The sequence below is a fragment of the Cebidichthys violaceus genome, unplaced genomic scaffold (assembly GCF_023349555.1).
Source record: "Cebidichthys violaceus isolate CVI_PGR_0920_01 unplaced genomic scaffold, fCebVio1.0.p SCAF_1, whole genome shotgun sequence".
Classification (NCBI taxonomy): domain Eukaryota; kingdom Metazoa; phylum Chordata; class Actinopteri; order Perciformes; family Stichaeidae; genus Cebidichthys; species Cebidichthys violaceus.
The window spans coordinates 5,070,216-5,083,396 of record NW_027176262.1 but is presented as its reverse complement, the minus strand read 5'-3'; the positions used below and the strand labels follow the sequence as shown (position 1 = coordinate 5,083,396).

The following is a 13,181-nucleotide window of genomic DNA, read 5'->3' as shown; positions in this document are numbered from 1 at the left end:
AAAATGGTAGCAGGTCTCTCTACATAGCTTCCATTAAAAAGGTCCAATGCATTGCATTTTTCTTAAGGTTTAACAAACGTATTAATATTAACTTGCACTCCTCTTCTCTTAATGGTTTAATGCTACTTTTAAAAGGTGCAATTTGTGATTTAAATGTAAGCGATGGGGAGTTCACCAGAAACAGTTACCGCTTCAACAGCAGTAATGGTTTTTAAATGGCATTCTGAGTTTTATCCAAACATCTTCAGTTAATTATCTTTAGTGGAAACCAATGGTTACTTCTGTTGCCTGAATGCATGCGAGGCACAAACTAAGGCATAGGTCATGGTCCTATAACTGAAATTAGGGGAGGAGCCAGTTAGCATTCTCATAGTGACAGGCCTTTCTATGCGTTCACTTTATTCATTAACGTTTTTATACTGTCTCCATAACTGCACCACCCACCACCAGGCCAGGAGATAATATAACAGGTCTTTGGTATAACTAAATTTGAGTTTTTGAATGTGTTCCAATGTTTTATTTATTTATGTGATGTAAATACAGTAATACAGTGTATACATTACTAAGACATGTCTATGGTGCGCCCCGCCTTTTCCAACTGAAACAGATAATATAACCATCTAATGTAAGCTAATTAAGCTAGTAACATTAGCTCCACGAGTTGATTGAAAACAATGTCTCAGGCTGACGTCTTAATGTTTCCAGCTGACTCATTTGGAAATGAGAAGCCTCTAAAAAGGGGTAAAAGGGCTGATGTAGTATTATAAGTATGATGAGGAATTTAAACCAAACACTGTACCATAATGAGCAGAACCAGCTGCTATCATTACCTCAAACTATGATAGCATCCAGGGACGGGCAAATAAATGGAAGCTCTAATCAGAAACGGGGCTTTTTTAACTGATAAACTATGCCTGGTTACAGTTGTGAAGGTATGATTGGACAACTTCAGGCGGTACTCAAATTTATGATTGAATATTTGAATTGGAGCTGGCCTTTCAAGGCCTGGAATAAAAGAGGCCTAGCACTTAAACACACTCTGTTAACATTTTAAGCGCAAATTGCATGTTTTAGGAATGAGACCAATTCTTTTGATTTACCTCCAGCTTTATTGTTAAGCAATAATTTGCCAAATGTCGTTACTGAGCGTATAGACGCTGATTCTACATTATGTGCTATTGAGATGTTATTGAGATATTAGATTTTTTTTAAAGTACACAATGACACAAACATACACCGTTAAAGGTAATCATCCCACAAACTATGAAAATGAGAATCACTCTGACAAAGTCTCAACGAAAATGATGACATCATTTTTCACAAATGTAGAAGTTGTTGTAGTCTGTTAGTTTTGGATGACATCATTATATTTCAGACATACGTATTATTGTGTCCACTCCCTGTGCTGTGGGGCCTACTGCATTGCCACTTTGGTAGCTCATTTACACTGAATTTAAGGATGACAGACCTCCCCGTCTCTCCCAGGGACTGTCTCTCCTCCTCCTTAATAGGCTGCTGGCATTACGCCGAGCCCTAACTGGAAAAATGCAGTTATTAACTGATCTGCTCAATTACACAAAGGAGAAAAACAGACATAATGTGAGCACAGGTGTTTGGCATATTCATTACAGCTTTACACATGAGGAAGCAAGTCATCACATTTCTCACAGTGATCATTTTCCCACTGCTGGGGAAGGTGGCAGGATATTGAGGTTCAACACAATTGTATATGCCAATTTTGTTCATTGAGCTCTGTAAATAAATACACCATTAATGTCCAAGTAATCAGGTGTGTGAATAGTTCTGACACATCACGCACCTGTACGGGTTTTTTTATTGATACAAAAATTGGTTCTGCTGCATTTTTTCGACTTTACTGGAGATATTGTGCGTGGCTCTGCACAGTTGTGTAAAGTACAGTAAGTTGTACAGAAAATGACCCACAGCAAGTGTATCAGAATGCAGCCACATTTTTCGAAGGGCAACATGGGGCAACAGATGTTTTTCTTTGAGATCACCTTCAGCTTTTTAGACCTGCTTACAAATGCTAGAAATGCAAACAATCCTTTTACAGCCTATAAATATCTAAAAAGCCAGATCGACTCTATCTGAAGCGAATACAGTCATTTCTGACAATTCTTCCCTGTGCAATCTGGATGGACCTCGGGGAGCACAAACTATTATACTGCTTAACATCTATCACACAACACTACTATTGCTCACATTTGATGTGAAATGAATTCCTTGACCTTGTGAATATTCCCTTGGTCCTTGGTATTGGGAAGTGTCTCTGTTAGCAGTATGGTGGCTGAAAAATGATAGCTTTCGCTAATGGAAGAAACCTACAATAACCTTACTTTTGATCTAATTATCTCTTGGCCCAGGTCATTTTTAATCCCGAAAACAACAGAATGGGGATTCATTTTGCAAATACAGACTGGCTTTACTGCATCTCCTAATTTCCCATGAGGCAATTGGATAGTATCTTTTATTAGACCGCGTTTGGTAAATGCCCACGTCTTTCAAACTCCACACCTCAAGTTTGTAACGTAGGCTTTCTAATAGCTCTCAAGAGCCGAGAATGCTCTAATGACATCACTATAACATCATCAGGCTGATTTTCTCAGGCCTGACGAAGCCCCTCCTGAACCGTTCGGCAGTGCTCTCCTTGTGACCAGTGAACTCACCTTGACGTGTGAAATCAGGGGAATGCCCCTTTAATCACATTGCTCGCATATAGTTAAAACATCCATATGAACGATAAAAAGCCTTTGGACGCTTACCCACAGTTATAACTGGATCATGGCACCACAGGGGATGCGCAGCTGGGAAGGCCACACTGCATACTGGACGAGCTACGTAGCGGTGACGTCCTCCATGGCACCTCAGCCGACTATTTCCTCTTCCTCTGCCGCAGACGGGCAACACCGAGTCCAGACCTGTAAAGGAAGAACAGTTCAGTGAATATGATTCAGTGATGACAGATTGCGAGTGCTTGTCTCTTTGTGTTCTCACAGTGTGTACCTTCACCCCTCTCTCACTCACACCAGCATGAGACATTCAAGGACAGTCAGCCAGGTTTAAACATAGCCACTTGGACAGGCTTTGAACAGTCAAAGCCTGACAGCAATTCTTGGCTCTAGACACCTTTTGTGAGTGGTGTGGCTGTTGGACGTCTATTCATTATTTAACATCAAAGAGGTTGGGCTGAAAATGCGGCTGAGGAAAAGTGTGTCAGTGTGAAGTAATGAACTCTAATTTGGATGCACATGATTCAGATTCACAGCAGGATTCGCTCCTCCAGTGGTACACGACTGCTGTGCTTTACAATGCTGCATTTCTGCTCTCTGTGTGAAACGGTTAATACCGTACATGTATTGATAATTCTACCTCATTGACTCCAATCTGAACTGAACAGACACAGAGTCGGTGTTTTTCTTTTTTTTTTCATGCCTAATGTGGAAAATGGAAGAGGGTTAGTCACAACTCCATTGCTTGCCAACAGTCTAGGGTGGGGGATGTTACAAAAATAAACTGGCATCATGTCTTATTCAAATACATCTGAGGGAACACTGCTTCTATGGAGGCTTATGCTTCACTCAGCCAGTGATGTCTGCACGCTGCATCAGCTGCAAAACTGAATGGCTGAAGACTGTATTTTTTTTTAAGGGGCTTTGTAATAGAGAATCATATAAACTGCAAATATGTAGTTTTGGGGGAATGAACAGCAGGACTCCCAGAATCCTTTTACTGAGCCACACTGTTGTATAAAAAGGAAAATTGCCTGTGATCCAGCAATTCTGTTGGGTGTGTGTGTCCTTGATGGGTACTAAATTTCAAAACAATCTATTTTCAGATTGCCCCGACACATTGTCCAATTTCTCAAACTGAAGTATCATGCTTCTGAGGGTTGATGTCAGTTGTGTGGAAAAAGGAATGAAAGATGAATAAGAGGAACGGTCTTCATGGGTTAGCGCAGCTTCTGCAGCAGGCTATTTGCTTTTTTATGACAGCGACAAGCAAGCACTGTAGTGCCAAGAAAAATAACTAAACAACAGTGATAGAAAGGCTTTACAGACGCTGCCAGGTACTGTCATGCATGCAAAGTCGCAATGACAGTGTTGTCGCTCTGATTTCTGTACAACAAGCGCCTCTATATATTGTGATGGAGCTAAACAGAGGGGAACACTGTATAGTTCAATAACCTGCCAAAAATCTCAGACCCTCCAACAGGCCGCTGCAGCATCTTAGTGCAAAACATTTTTAAAAGAAAATGTTTGGAAAACAAACAAGCGTGGAAAGGGCTGCCAGCCGGAGGGAGCTGGAATTCATATTGCTGTTATGTGCAGAATATACAGAGCTATTAATGCTTTTTTGGGGGATATGATGAATGCATTTATTAAAAGTCTTTGTTCCTTCTTTGGCTTTTACACATTTTAGTTGTGTTGGGCCACGGAAGATTAACTTCTTTTTTAAAGGAAGATTTAACTTAATAAAATTTGAATGGGTCCAATACTTTGGTTTATAACCAAACACCCACCAAATCTATGACATTACCATCAGTCTCAGTGGTTCTTTGCGCTATTTACCAAATACTAGCATGCTAACACGTTAAACTGAGGTGATGAACGTGGTAAACACTATACCTGCTAAACATCAGCATGTTGGCATTGGGAGCATGTTAGCATGCTAACGCTATTTAGCGCATAGCGATGTTGTGCCCAAGCGGCCTGCGGCCTAACAGAGCTGCTAGCGATCTCTCTGGTCAGAACTGACTGTAGAGCACATTGTTGTCAGTTGAAGTGGATGACAGATGTACTCACATATACAAAAACCAATACCGCAGCTTACATTTCTCACTGTTTTACACGCTGATCAATTTTAGTCTAATCTGCAGCAAATGGTAGACAATGAAGCTCGACAGCCTTTCACATCAGCACAAGTTAACCAGCTGTGAAGGGAACACCTGCCGCTGATTAATAGAGAATCACAGCAACGATGTCATGTGTGAAAACTGTTGTTCTGATTGTTGAACTAACATCATTACCCCCAAAAGGTGAAGCGGGAGGGGCGAAACAATATGTTCTCTATTGGGTTTGAGTGAAACTGGTACTGTGTGTGAGATAAAAAGTATGGGAGAACAACAGTACACCTCAAGAGTGATCAGACAGTACATTATAATGTTCCCACTGGTTTTAGGACCTTGTGTTGGACAACACAGCACACTGTCTCTTTCTATGATCATTAACTTTATCATTATGATTTTATGGTTATAAAGAAGCTGAGAAGTAATTTCTACTAAATTATTCCCATATTGTATACACAAAGCTTATATGGCTCTAAATAATCTTAACTCCCAGTCGTTTTGCTTTTTTAAAGAAATTGGATGAAAGTCCTCCCTCTTACTTATAAAATAAATTCAAACTTCTTAAAAATATCATTTTAGACCAAAGTGCATCAGCTTTAACATAATGAAAACACAGTGTACTGTAAATGTAACACCTCCAAGTTATTGCATGAGGACACAGAGTGCCTCGTTAAACCTTCCTATGAGTCTAGCTTCATTTGTGTTGGAAAGTATTATTTGTTTTATTATAATAAACCTTCAGATGATTTAGAAGGCAGTAATTGGAACAAAAAAGGCCCCAAGTGATTTTTTTGTCTGGCAATAAGACAAATGTATTCCTTTTCATATACCATAAAGATATATATGTTTTCTTCTTTATTATTATGTTGGCAATGCCACTTACAAAAGGCTTTGTTTAACTTAATTCGCTTTTGTGGAAATGGAATTTATTTTGACCAAAGTTACCAAAGCCACGCAATGAGCACTGAGCAAACTCAATCCGCTAATGAAGACCACAAGAAGTGATTGAAAGTACGGGAAAAATAAGCAAGCAAGTACTCATTGAGTTAAGATTTCCAAGGTAAAGAAAAAAAACGTTCACGCTCAACTTGTCCAATTGTAGCCAAATGCTAAGTGGATTCTTCTAATTGGGCAAATTGAAATGACTGTCTCTTCAGGTTTAATCCGAGGCAGTTTTCAGTATTTAAGTATCCAGAGAAATAAGTTTATGTGTGAGATTAAATTAACAATAAATTCATTAATGGCAAAGATATGACCGTGGCTAAGTGGAGAGCAGGGCCGCCTTTCAATCAGAGGGTCGGCGATTCGATCCCTGGCTCCTGCTCCGCTAGTCTCATGTCAATGTATCCTTGAGCAAGACACTTAACCCCAAAATTGCTCCCAAAGCTGCGTCTACGGTGTGTAGATAGATACTGAATTGTAAGTCGCTTTGGATAAAAGCGTCTGCTAAATGACCGTAATGTAATGTAATATATTTCTATTACATTTTAACATATGGTTAAAATGCATAACCATTGTTTGGGCTATACAAATACTTTAATAGGCACTGAACTAATTCATTACTCAAACCCTGACATTGACAAGTATATTAGAGACATCAGCACTGGCAGGCTCACACATTCTTCCTCTTCCCTCTCTTCCTCAGATTTGTAAAGTTGAGGCAAAGATGAAGCAAGGGCATGTTTCCAAGTTTGTTATCGAGTCTCCCTCTGACTTCTGAGCTCCCTTGGACCATCTCCTATTTCCAGAGAACCCAATAATAACATAATCCGTTTCTCGCTTGCTTTGTGGCATCATTTTGATGTGCTCTCCAGTCGACAGGGAAGAGAGCCTCTCTGGAGATAGAGTGTCCTGGTACGTCCAATCTCTCGCTTTCGTTTATGAATTCATTGTTCTCCGACCAGCTCGGTAAAGCCCAGAACAGTTTTCAAGGATATCTGGGGAAAGTTGGAAAACATGTCATTGGAGTGGATCATTATTGATGTAACTGTCACAGCCCCCCAAAAAGCTTCGCCTAGAGGTGTCATTAAAAGTGAATTTTGAATCTGGGCATTGATTCACAGGCATAATTGCTTTTGAAGTACAGTAAGCCAGGAGCAGGAGATCATAGGCTTTCTCTGACGTTAAGCTTCTCTCATAGTCCTGGTTTTGGATTTCAAGGCCCAGAATCGTCGTAACATTATCACAAAGTTCAATAAATGTACAGAAGTTTGGCTTCGTTTCTCTGGTAAGTTTGGATGTAAACCGACAGCTTGTAATGTTACAATGTTACACATTTAAATAATTCATGGATAGTAGCAAGGAACTATAAGTGGCACAAAGACAGGCCTTTATTTGCACATTCTGCATCCGCATGCATTCAAAATAGGTATCAGCAAACTCTGACATTATGTCAAGATTTTAACCAAAATCTTTTTAGTTGGTTCTTGTCTACCATGCTTCATTTTTTGGTAAGTGTGTGTGTGTTTGCATAAATGACGGGTGTAACAATTCTCATTTTCAAAATTTAGGATACCTCAACAACATTTAAAGTCCATTTTGCATTAGAGTATTCATACAATATATTCAATAATTCTGTTTTATTAATATGCTCAATTTATTAGTCTCTCTTTCCTCTCAGACAGAGAAACTGTAAAATATAATGATGAAAAAAAAACAATTGGAGGCTGGTCGAAAACGATCTTGTGTTAAAGGCTGGGGTGCACTGAGGCAGTTTGACTGTCCTTTTTCTCACAAACTAATTAAACTTATTTGTGAGTAAGGGGGGGAACTGATGTTCAATGTTACTCTGAAATCTTGAGCAGAGTTAAAAATGTGAACAAGAGTTTAAAGTTCTTGTTCCTGTGAGAAAAACAACAACGGCTTGTCTTGGAGGAAGCATTTCCTCCGTTGAATTTGATATTTTCTGCCAGCCGTGCTTCTGCTTGCTATGCTACTGTTCATATTCTACGGGTTCAGTGAAAGGTCGCCTTCATGCTAGTTTTGTGTTACTTGTCCCATCAATCCAATCCACACCTGCCGTGGAACGAGTCTCTTCGAAATTTGATCCTCTCCTCATGAAACCTGCTTTGAGTAGTAAAGCTAATAATAGCAAAGCCGAGAAGGCAGCTCCTGTAGGAATACTGTGGTTGGCTGTTATTGGAAGAGCAGCTATGCTGTTTACGATCATGTCATATTCTCATGTTCGAGCTAACTGGAATTCTAGCATACTAGTTTAAATGGTAATCATTTATGCAGTAATTAGTAATCAAAGAGTGAATAGCTGGTGTAAGCCGCTACAAAACATGTCATCACTATTTGCAGACCAATCACTGTAAATGCTGTTTGATAAAAGAAATTTGCGGCAGTGAGTGCTGTTTCGCACACTTGATTTAGATGATGGGGATGGCTGTTTCATTTTCAGGAAAACTTGAATAACCCATTAGCTGTGAGCATTGGCCCTGATTGATGGCTCCAGTCCATGCCTGGATCAGGCTGCCTCAGCAATGATGGAAGATTTAAGAGCACCAACCTTCGGGCACGTTCGTCTCTGCTGATAACCATGGGGGATAGCCCAGCGCAGCCTGCCCTTAACTTATTCTGACTAATTTATAGTCCGGCTCTCCCAGGACACATTTCCGATGCTGGACCTGGGAGCACAATGCAGCCTCTCACAGCTGGCTGAGCAGACTGAAGGAGCTACGCCAGGATTGCAGAGGCTGCCGCTGAGACCTGGACCTGCCGTGTCGGGTCAGCACAGCTCAGCCCTGATCAGAATGGAGTTATGGGACATGTCGTCATGGGGGGACAGCAGAGAGATGGGAGAGCAGCCCTATCTCAAAGGTTTCCTCATTGCGACTTCTAGAAACTGTACCTGATTATTAGTGAGTCAAAGATAGTAATAATGATATTACATTTATTTGATATCGCGCTTTGAAAGGTAATCAAAGGCACTTTACATGATAAAACAGAAACAATGAAAGCTATTTCAATATGAACAAAAGAGATGACATAACAGTAAGGAACAAAAACAAACATAAGTGGCATCACAGGTTAAAAGCAGGTTTAAGAGACTTATAGTGGTGATTAGTGTAATAAACGGATGCGTACAGATTTGGCTTGTTAAAAGTTTACGACTCCATCGAATCAAAGAACTATCACAGAACCGCACTTTTGCAAGTTTAGCCCACAGTTTTGACATTTTCACATTCACGTTCGAGCGGGCTTTGGTTGAATGCAGGTTAACAGTGCGTGTGGAAAACCAAAGAGACGTAACGGCAATGCCAGAACCCACCAGCTATCGTCTGACCATAATTTCGATTCTTTTGGTTTAAAATGAGCTGGTCAACTGGCTAGTTGTGAAACAACCCGGTTGTACACGTCGTCTCTCAACTCCAAGTCCAGTCACGCATCTCGAGTTCTCAAATTGGAGTGTAAACAACGAGCAGCGCACCGAAAAGGAAGTGGCCGGATCGCTGGCTACATGAGAACCACAGAAATATCGGCCCTCGCCCCCAGAGGCTTATTTAAGATTGCCTGGCAACTGATTACAGCCAAGAAAACTCTTTCGGCACAGTTTTCTGTATGATTAAACAAAGGATGTAAGCTTTTACTGCTGCTGGTAGGCAAACTTTGCTACGCTAGCTGTCTTTATAGTAAGGTAAGCTAACAGGCTCCTGGCATTCGCCTTATATTATTGTAGAAATCGTAAAGTATTTGCCAATATATCACATGTATTCCTATAAATACTGTACTTGTAATTATAGAAAATGAGAATACATGCTGTTCATAAATAACACTGTCTGAACTTGTGTGCTAATAATTACTCTTTGACTGGTCACCAAAGCCCCTTTTTATGATTAATTTGCTCTGTAGCATCAAGGAAATTAATGACATATTCATGGCTTATATGTTTTTTTCACTGCTGCCGTTAGAGGTTTGGCAATACTATCACTAAAATGACATTTGATCCTTTGTGTGCCATCAACATGACTAACAATTTGAATCATGAAACGGAGGCTTTTGTTGAAAATGACACTAAATCAATACATTACACCCTTTGGAGAGTCTCCAGGAATGATTCATGAACAGTTCCTAACAATGCATGGGAAAGCACAGCGTTTATCTCATTAAAATTGGTTTTGTTGTACAGGGCATTGATTTCAACCACATGTGACATGTCTCGCACTGTGAACGGGCTTATTATGCCGCAGCATAAGGTCAAAGGTTGTCGGAGGGAGCTCCCAGATTCATTAGCTAATTAAAGGCCGTTTCCTGAGTGGGAGTTTAGGTGTTCGACTCTCTACTAGTTCTCGCTCTCAGGCTTCAACATGCTAGAGCTCCGAGTTCCTTAATGAGGGTTAGAACATGAATTTCTCCGATGAAAAATTCCCCAGCGTCAAAGTCCCCCAATTATATGCCCTTGTGGAGGGAAAATATATATAATTATGAATCTGATCATCGCTAATTAAACCTAGGGGACTTAATCCAATGCAATGACAGAGTAGCTGAGAGTTTTGTTTGGGAGGGAAAATAATTGGAGTAAATAGAGAAGAAAATTAAATATGGATGCTTTCTTTAAGGAGATTCTTTGTTAAGAAAACTCTCCGTTTGTTTGGATTATGGATCAGGATCATAACGCATCTGAAGGATTTTTTTTTTGCACAATCAAACAAACAGAATTTTATTATTACAACATATTTAATACTTGTCCTGATCTGCATCAGCAATGAAGAAAGAAAACGGGGATTTGAAAAGTTAGGACTGATGTTATGGAAAATGACATGTGAGAACACAAGTAGCCTCAGATGGACGGACAAGCCCTTGGGGATAATGGAGTGGAGCTCAGTGAACAACATGGTGACACTGTGTGGCTTCATGGTGTGTAGCAGTGCAGCATGTGCGAAGTGCTGGAGGACAGCAAAACCTTCCCCAGGATAAGTAGAGGTTTTAAGGATACGTCTGATCCAGAGGCAGATGAACTTGGCACCTAACAATTATGGACTCAACACAGCTGCCAGTTTGCTCATGTCCATCTCTGGTGTTTTCTTAATTACATAATTAGTCAGAGTGTTGGTATATGTGATTTCCCTCTATGACATGTTGTCATTAGCTTTGAACCTGCCAGTAAAACATGGCCCCCGGGAGAAGGCTAATTTCTGGTGGAGACTCATTTAATAGCTTTGGCAATTAGTGGATGCAACATTATTGTTAATATTTCCCATGCTTACTGCACGTGTGAGTCATTCCATTTGCTCATGCTTTATGCAGCATATTTTATTGAACATTATGAGATATACTAAAAGTATATGATGACGTATTGCAAGTCATTGCTCTCATTGAGAGTGCTGAAGTCCAAAGACTGACTAAAATAGACATGCAAAAGCAACTAAAACCCATGTGTCAGCATATTTCCTGCTACTACCAAGAGAAAAATACCCGATCGTACCAATGCAATCGCATCTCATTGTACTGTATTTTAAAATGATTCTCAGCAGCAGCCTTAACGTGCTCATTCCACATACGTTTTTAAAATCCTATATCAAAAACAGTTAAGCACGTATGCACCACTTTCACAAAAGTGGTATTTCTTGAATACCACTTTAAAAGCACTGACATTTGAAGATCTCTGGTAGAATGTCAAATAAGTGATGATGTAGAATAAAGGCCTAATGAAGGAGCAAGTCAGCATCGTTTCCAGTTGAATGTAAAAACAAGGCACCTTTAACATTTCAATCCGAGCCTTGATAATCCGCTCTTTGCTGACCTTTCAAATCGTTGCTTATCACTTACTATTATTATTTGTCCTTTGCTTGAATGCGGCTATGCACAGTCGCATTTAAAGAGCACCCGGGGGCACGGAAAGATGACACCGACAGAACAGTGTTGACACGGCGACTGTGTGTCTGCTGATGCTACATTACAGAGGTGTCACTGACTCAACGGAGCACTGACTTTGCTGAGATAAAGAGCACGGTGCTGACTGACGGCAACACTGTCACCAGAACCACTGGCGATTTTCAGCTCTGTGGGTGCTGTGCAAGCATGGTGAAAATAGTACTGTGTCATAGCGATGATAGTAATGAGGGACAGGATTTAGAGTACACCCCAAAACAAATTCCAAATAACAGTAAACACCTTTATGACCAGGCCAAGCCAGACATATTCTTATCTCATAAGGGTCTTGCTAGCTGCCAAGTCCCTCAAATACGCTGAGGCTGGACTTGAGCTAAATGCTAATGGCAGAATACGAACATGCTCACAGTTGCAATGCTAAAATGCTCAGAATGCTGATGTTAAAGGAATAGTTTGACATATTGGGAAATATGCTGCATAAATGTACTTATAAATTTGTATTTTTGTACAATATGATGCTTCCGTCATCAATTGGCTTGGCTTAGCACACATACTTCAAACAGGAGAAACCGCTAGCTTGATTCTGTGCTAAGCTAACAAAATCCGCCTAACAGCATGTTTAAATGAACATGTTATATCTTGTTTGTTTAATCTGTACAAAAACTGAAGAGTAAAAAAAGTAAAAATGTAAAAAGTTCTGGTTTTATGTGCGGTTTTACATGCTGGACCTTTTCTTGGTCGTGCGCAGTTAAGCAGCTCCTGGAGTTTTTTCTAGTCTAGTCACGAGGTTGCCAGAAAGCCGAGGCTCAATTCATTGTGTCTTGTCAAGATAAAGGTCCTAACATAGCCCCAGTAAAACCGCAACTTGTGATTTCTTACACTTTGGGTTTTGTGTCTATTAGAGAGCTCTAGCGGTGCTTGTAGGCGGTTTCCCCCTATTCTTCTTTGTGCTAAGCTAATTGGCTGCTGGTCTAATATTTACCAGACAGATATGAGAGTAGTATCAATCTTATCATCTAAATCTTTGCAAAAAAGCAAATAATAGTATTTCAAAAAATGTCAAACCATTAGCAAGTAGGATTTATCATTTTCCAATTTTCCCAGTATCACGGCAATGTATTTTTTTTCCATCAACAACTACAACAGCCATCACAATGTTCCCTTTAGTTTTGACGCATTAGAGAGGTGAGTCATTTCTGCAGTGCACATAGTGACACAGTCACACACCATAGCCAACACGACTTTTTTTCCCCTCCTAATGGTGATCAATAGCCTGTGGGCTGAGGGAAACCCTACTGTATCCTTCACTAGACTGAACCATAGGACCCTTATGAGGGACTAAAGAATAGCTGAGTTGGGTCGACCCATCATCTGTAATTAACCCTCTTGGGGCTGACACATGATATGTGGAAATGGCTCCAATTAGGCCATCCAGCTGTAAAGTCCAGGGAGGGTTGGTCAGTAACAAAGTTAGAGGGGA

At 40.3% G+C, this 13,181-nt stretch overlaps 1 protein-coding gene across 3 annotated transcripts in view; it reads right to left on the bottom strand.

The window, feature by feature from the left end:
* Positions 1-13,181, bottom strand: part of LOC137870238 (galactosylgalactosylxylosylprotein 3-beta-glucuronosyltransferase 1) — a 72,479-nt gene that overhangs the window by 14,314 nt on the left and 44,984 nt on the right. For all 3 annotated transcript variants that reach the window (XM_068707285.1, XM_068707294.1, XM_068707304.1), the window contains exon 3: positions 2,784-2,939. The gene's annotated coding sequence lies outside the window, so the exon portion shown is untranslated. The remainder of the gene's footprint in view (positions 1-2,783; positions 2,940-13,181) is intronic.